Source organism: Anopheles merus, chromosome 2R (genome assembly GCF_017562075.2).
Source record: "Anopheles merus strain MAF chromosome 2R, AmerM5.1, whole genome shotgun sequence".
NCBI lineage: Eukaryota > Metazoa > Arthropoda > Insecta > Diptera > Culicidae > Anopheles > Anopheles merus.
The window spans coordinates 29,434,709-29,440,708 of NC_054082.1; the positions used below are offsets into that span (position 1 = coordinate 29,434,709).

The 6,000-nt window shown below is 46.7% G+C and overlaps 1 protein-coding gene across 2 annotated transcripts in view; it reads right to left on the minus strand.

The window, feature by feature from the left end:
- Positions 1-5,453, minus strand: part of LOC121589145 (fibroblast growth factor receptor homolog 1-like) — a 28,671-nt gene extending 23,218 nt beyond the window's left edge. For both annotated transcript variants that reach the window (XM_041907819.1, XM_041907818.1), the window contains exon 1: positions 4,415-5,453. The gene's annotated coding sequence lies outside the window, so the exon portion shown is untranslated. The remainder of the gene's footprint in view (positions 1-4,414) is intronic.
- Between the last annotated feature and the right edge of the window lie 547 nt (positions 5,454-6,000).

Here is a 6,000-nt window from a genome sequence, read left to right on the forward strand (position 1 = left end):
TGTGTGTGTGCGCGCGCTTTTTCCATGTCAGTTTGCGCGCCACTTGACAGGTCCATCTGCCCATCGTACATCTCTTTTTTACGCGGCGGCGAAGGAGAGCGTTAGCCCCGCTGGCGGTTATTGCAAACTCAGGGGATTATTGCAGCACGCTAAAAATGGTGTTGGTGGTGCGGCTGCTGCTGCTGCTGCTGCTGCTGTCGCATAAATTACACTTCGAACTGCAGCCGCCCAAAGATTGGCAGCAACAGCGGGGTGTGTGTACCGCACATGGACGCGCGCGCGCTCTAAATTTGTCCTTTTTTGTGTGCGTGTATGTGCATGGTGTTGCGCTCCTCCTTTTTGTCACCAATGGAACCTGTGGTGCGAGGCACATACTTCAAACGCGTTTCGCAATGTTTTGATAGGGAAGTCGTCGCACCCAGATCCAGACCGCTACGCTACGGTAGCCGAGCGCACGTGGTAGCGTTAAGAGATCAATGATCTTGCAACACCACCAACAGCGGAGAGGAACCGAGCTCTTGATAACGATGTGAATCGAGCACTTAACTCACCCCAGCCGCTGGCCAGACCTGCCGGTGCGGTACCACCTTTGTTCCAGTCGTCAAACCGGTGCCGATGATCGGCTTCTGGCACCCACAGACGACCGAAGATATCAAGGATTCTAATTGAGTGCCATTAGCGGTGATGATCAGGCTGCCAGACACACCACATCCGGGCACGGCTGCGATCCTGCGCGCAAACCAATGCTCCTTTTGGCCACTTGAACGACAGAGAGCATGAATTATTTTTCCACCCTGTTGGCTCTTGTTGATCTGCTGCTACTAGCGAAGGCTTCCTGCGTCTTGCCTGGTGGCTCGAAAGGAAACATGCTTCCCCGAACCTGAAGCTATCTTCCATTAGGCACGCAAACGTGCCCGCCACCAAAGCAGACCGGAGCGAGTGGGGCTGCTCAAGGGCTCGTGACAGGGATTTTGATTAGAGGCTTCTAGCCTCTCGAACCCGAACACTGAATCAATTTCCAGCAGCTACATTCAGGCATGGGTACGCGCGGCCCGGCTAGCTATTGAATACGAAATTATGCAGCCAGCGACGGCCCGACGATGCTCCTTTAATGTGCACCGAACGGATCGAGTGTTTGTGTCCTGCGCGGGGCGTTTGTTTTGCTATCCCTTGAGCACACCGGAGGTATGGTCATGAATTAATGAAACGGAAAGGTTTAGCTGTGGGTATGATTAGATCATGCGTTACTCTTCTTCCCTCGCTTCGCTTCCACGTGCTTAGGAAGGCATGATCGATGATGGACGATCGCTCGCGATCGGGGGCTAAAAGTGAAACACAAACGTGCCATTGTTCTGGGGGTGTTGCATAGGTATGCGTGCTGCCCGTCCGCTTAGCTAACGAGACTAGACGGTGGCACCTAGATTGTGCGGTTAGCGAGAACTAGGAATTGGGTTAGATGAGCGTCACATATTAATGGTGGAATGTGCCGATTTGCACACATTCGTTGGATGGTGTAGGAATGTGGTTATGATGCTATCGGTGTAAGGTGCGCTTAGCAATGTGTGTGTGTGAGATTGTGAAAGTACAGTTTAAAGTTTTAACGAATACCAGGATGGTGGTGGTAAGGTTTTTAAGATAAAAATTAATTCAAAGGCGACGAAACTGGAATAAAAAAATATGCAGTTTTCTGCGATACATCCCACTCACTTTGAAAGGTTTAAAAACGAATTGCACTCTATTGCACAAACCATATTTCAAATGTAATTAGTAAGAAAACAATGTACAACAATTCAAATAATATGCAGCACGGTGCGTATTTAAGTTCTAGAGCTTCATCCAGTTGGATTGCGATTCCTATAATAATTATCCCTTTCTAGTAAATTATGCTACTCTGCACATAAAAAAGGCCCCATGCACACCACAATCATCGAAGCTGACTCGCGATTGTCTCTCTTAAATCGTACCCACCCCGGCCTGGTACGCTTTACAGCTGTAAATGTCCACTTAATGCGCCCCATAACTCTGCAGACGCTATAACGTGTCACAGTTGCACCGAAAGAAGCGCCAAAAAAAAACCTCCCTTACTGCGTCCTCTTGAACCAAACTGTGCTGCTACCTTCCCGTGCTGCCCCTTTCCCACCCAGCTCGCTCTAATTAATTACCGAAATTAAACTTAATCCCATCGGTACATTTTTCACCCCCGCCACCAACGCGAGAGGGCAAAGCGTGCTGAAATGGGCCCATTTTCCGACGTCAGTGAAATTTGAAAAATAAAACATTCAAAAACAGAATCGAAAAAAGAATACACACAAACACGCTCGTTCTTGGGGAGCGGGGGGGGGGGGCAAAAGAACTTTATCACTCCAAAAGCTGTAAACAACGTTTCGTTTAGTGTGGTGAGGAAAATGAAAAATTACTACCCGTGAGGGGGGGGGGGGTGGTCCACTACGAGACGCGAATCGAGCACGCGGATGCAGGAACGATCGTCCGTCCGATCCGTCCGTCCGAGGTGAAGAAGCGCATTTATTTGGTACCGGCCATGTTTACGAAACAAGCACACTCGCGGCCAGAGGACGAGAAAAAAAAACATGCTGCACCATGTAGCGGGCATGTTGCTTTGTGTATTAGCACCGGTGTATTAGGCCGGTGAAATATGAACTTCCCAACGGTTGACAGTTTTCGGTGCTGGTGTGAGGGAGCGACCGAAACAAGCGCCCGGTTAGACACGGGAAATCCTGCACTCAAGCCTGTAAGATGCACGTAAAGGTGTGTTGTTGGCCTGTGCATGTGTGGTTGTCGTTCGCTAGTAACCCAGTGCAATTGATGCATACGAAAAGTAGAGCACAACTAGGTGACCGCATTTCGCGATCCATGTCAGTCGGTGAGGAGACAAGGTGCCGGCTCGTCAGACCTCAGCGTGCAGCTTTTGGGGCGCATTAGAAGGGCCGATGCGGTAAATCAAGCGTCACGCTATCGGGACAGTAAACATAAATCAAATCCTTACGATCACCGTGGGGCCCATTACGCCCGGTGGTGAAACGAATTTTAAGCGATCGCAGATCAGTTGTTCTTTGCACGCGCAGGGGTTGATAGGGGCAAAGAATCGGAAAATAGAAAAATCGATGCCCCTACTGCCCCGGGTGAGGTGAAAAAAACACGGTGGCCATCCACCCAGGGTCGGCTCGGGCTGCTGTGTGTTCGAATTTTGACGCGAGAACCATGTTTCCCCCCTCCATTCCGTTACATTCTACAGCGAACCTACAGTGCCAGGCAGTGCCAGACCAACGAGCTGGCGTTTGCACCTTACCTCTGACCCATCGAACAAAATGCTATAAATATTGATGTTTACTTCCCCCCCCCCCCCTCTCGCTTGCACACTTCACTTCCTTTCAAGCAAACGGCTTGGGAAATGTGTGGAGCGGGTGCGACCTCAAACAGTGATGGAACCCCGTTGAGTGAGCTGGGCCCCCCCGAAAACGGCGCGTTCGATATTGGCAAAATGGAAAAAGGCAACATTTCCGCGGGGCGCTAGTGGGACACACACACACAGACACACGGACATGTATGTTTCAACACACAAAAAGATGGGAAATTCTCGCGGAGTTTCCTCAACAAACGCGAATAGCGATATGCCCACCTCCTCGCCGTCGATCGCGGCTAGGTGTGAAGATCGAGGTGAAGATCAACGACTGGGTGTTGATGTGTATTTCTTCACGTTTTTTGTTTAACTTTTCCTCTACTTTACTGCTAAATATTGAGGTTTTCCCCTGTTTTTCGTTTACTTTTTTCTTTTTTTTTTGCTTTTTGGCGAAAAACAAAAAAAACAAATTCGGTCACATCGGTAAAACACATTTTGTAACGTTTGTGGTTTTCTCTCACACCAAAGTTTCGGGTTTTACATTTTCGTAACACTAGCGTCTGTTAGTGCGGTCGCCGATCGCCTTATGCGGCATGGCAAACTGCTGCGAATGGGACCGTGCAGAAAGCGAACTATTTTTAAATACAGACCACCAAATACAACAGCAGCGATCGATTGATTCGTTCAAATCGTTGAGTGCTCGTTTGTCGAGGGAGAAGAGAGAAAAAACGCTGTCAGATATCGATGCGTCAGGTAACCAATTCGTGCGCGTTCCCACACAGCGCACCAAACGCGCGAAGGACGCGAAAAGCGCACACGTGTGGTGTATGTGTGTGTTTGTGTGATTGTTCCAATTCGAGCAGGTTCAGTAGTGACAATCTAATTCCTACTCAATATAAAATAAGTGACGAATTTAACAAAAAATCCTTTAAAAAAATCTATTCCCATGCTCTAAACCTTTCAATTAATCCCGGTCCCTCTGACAAATTGATCGCTTTTCACTGTGCATCCATCCCTTTCGATCGAACGGCGGGGTATAGTGATTGATTTTGTTACCTGAGTCGATGTGTGTTGACAGCTTCCTATTATGATCGATTCCCGTGCTTGATTTTCTATTCTTTTTGCGTAATCCAATTTGTCCGCGGTGGTTTTAATTCAGCTTAGATAGAAACCTTCTTCTCTTCCTCTAATTCTTCGCACACTGCACACTGTTTCGTCGCACGGCACTCTACACTTTGCGGCTTGGCACTGATATTGAACACTTCGAACGTAAGGACAAATATCGCCGATCGAATGACAATCGATCCGATACTATTCCTTATAGGATTTTTTCTCCTGTTTTTTTTTCTTTTCGCTTCCGTTTCGTTCGGTTCGTTTTTTTGTTGTTGTTTTGGCCTTTGTTGCTGCACACTGCACTGATGCACTGATTTTTTGCCTTCTTTTGATAAGTATTGCACCTTTTTCGCTTCGATTGACACACCTCAATTTCACTAACTCTCAATCCAATTTCTAACCGTTCACTTTAGCAATTCACTTTTGAAGTGCAACTCTTAGTTTTGCATCTCACTGTATTCTTTGAAACCTTCTGTTCAGCAAACACAACTCTTGACGGCACACATGGTCACAACAGAGCCAACACGTTTTGCTTTGAGTGTTGGACGGTTGTTTTGCATACTTCGATTTTTTTCCTCTTGTGTTGGCTTTGCTTTTCTCTTCTTCTGTTTTTCTTCCTTCTGTTCTGCGTCTACTGTACGGGCGGTTATGTCTGCCTTTACGCACATAACACACACACACACGCGCGCTCATGGAGTTTCACATTTCACATATGGAAAGTGCACCTTTTTTTGTAGTTGGTTCCAAAAACGGAAAAACTCAGCACAACGAATGGAAGATACACCACCACAAGATGCACACGCTGCACTGGCACAAAACTATTCCACCGTCGGTTCCACACGCACACCACAAACACGCACGCGCGATATTGCTGCGTGCGGTGGAAAATCTTCCGAGAGCAACGGGAGAATCAAACAACGGCAACGCTAGGACGATCTTCCACAACTGTGCGCTACACACGTCTGCACGATCGTGTAGTCAGAGACGGACTGAGAAAATATGTTTCGATGCTGCGGCTGCTTTCCGACGTGCGGGCACGAATCGCATACTCACGGCGTGCTCTTTTGCGCCAAGTAAGAGTTGGGTTGTCGTGAAAGCGTCGTTGGAATTTAAGATGCACAGTTTTGACAGAATTGCGGTACATTTGGTTAACGATTTTTGTTTGTGTATATTTTTTCCATAACTTTTTTCAAACATTCAAAAATATCCGTCGTTATTTTTCTCAATGCCAACAATGCTTATTTATTATTTCAGTACGGCTACAAGATTGTACTACGGGACCGGTGTACTAGCAGCCGAATCAGAAATGCGATCGTAGGAGATATAATTTAGAAGATCAAACAAGTGATGTGTAGTAGAGTTAGCTACAATGAATGTTTTGTTTGAATATTGATTACAAAATTTGTAAAACATAGCGAAATGAAAAAAAATGGAAAATATTGTTGGTTACTTATTGGAATATTTTGAAACGAAGTTTATGAAAATTAAAAATATGGAAGTATAATTAAAGTGGAAGTATAAAAATTATA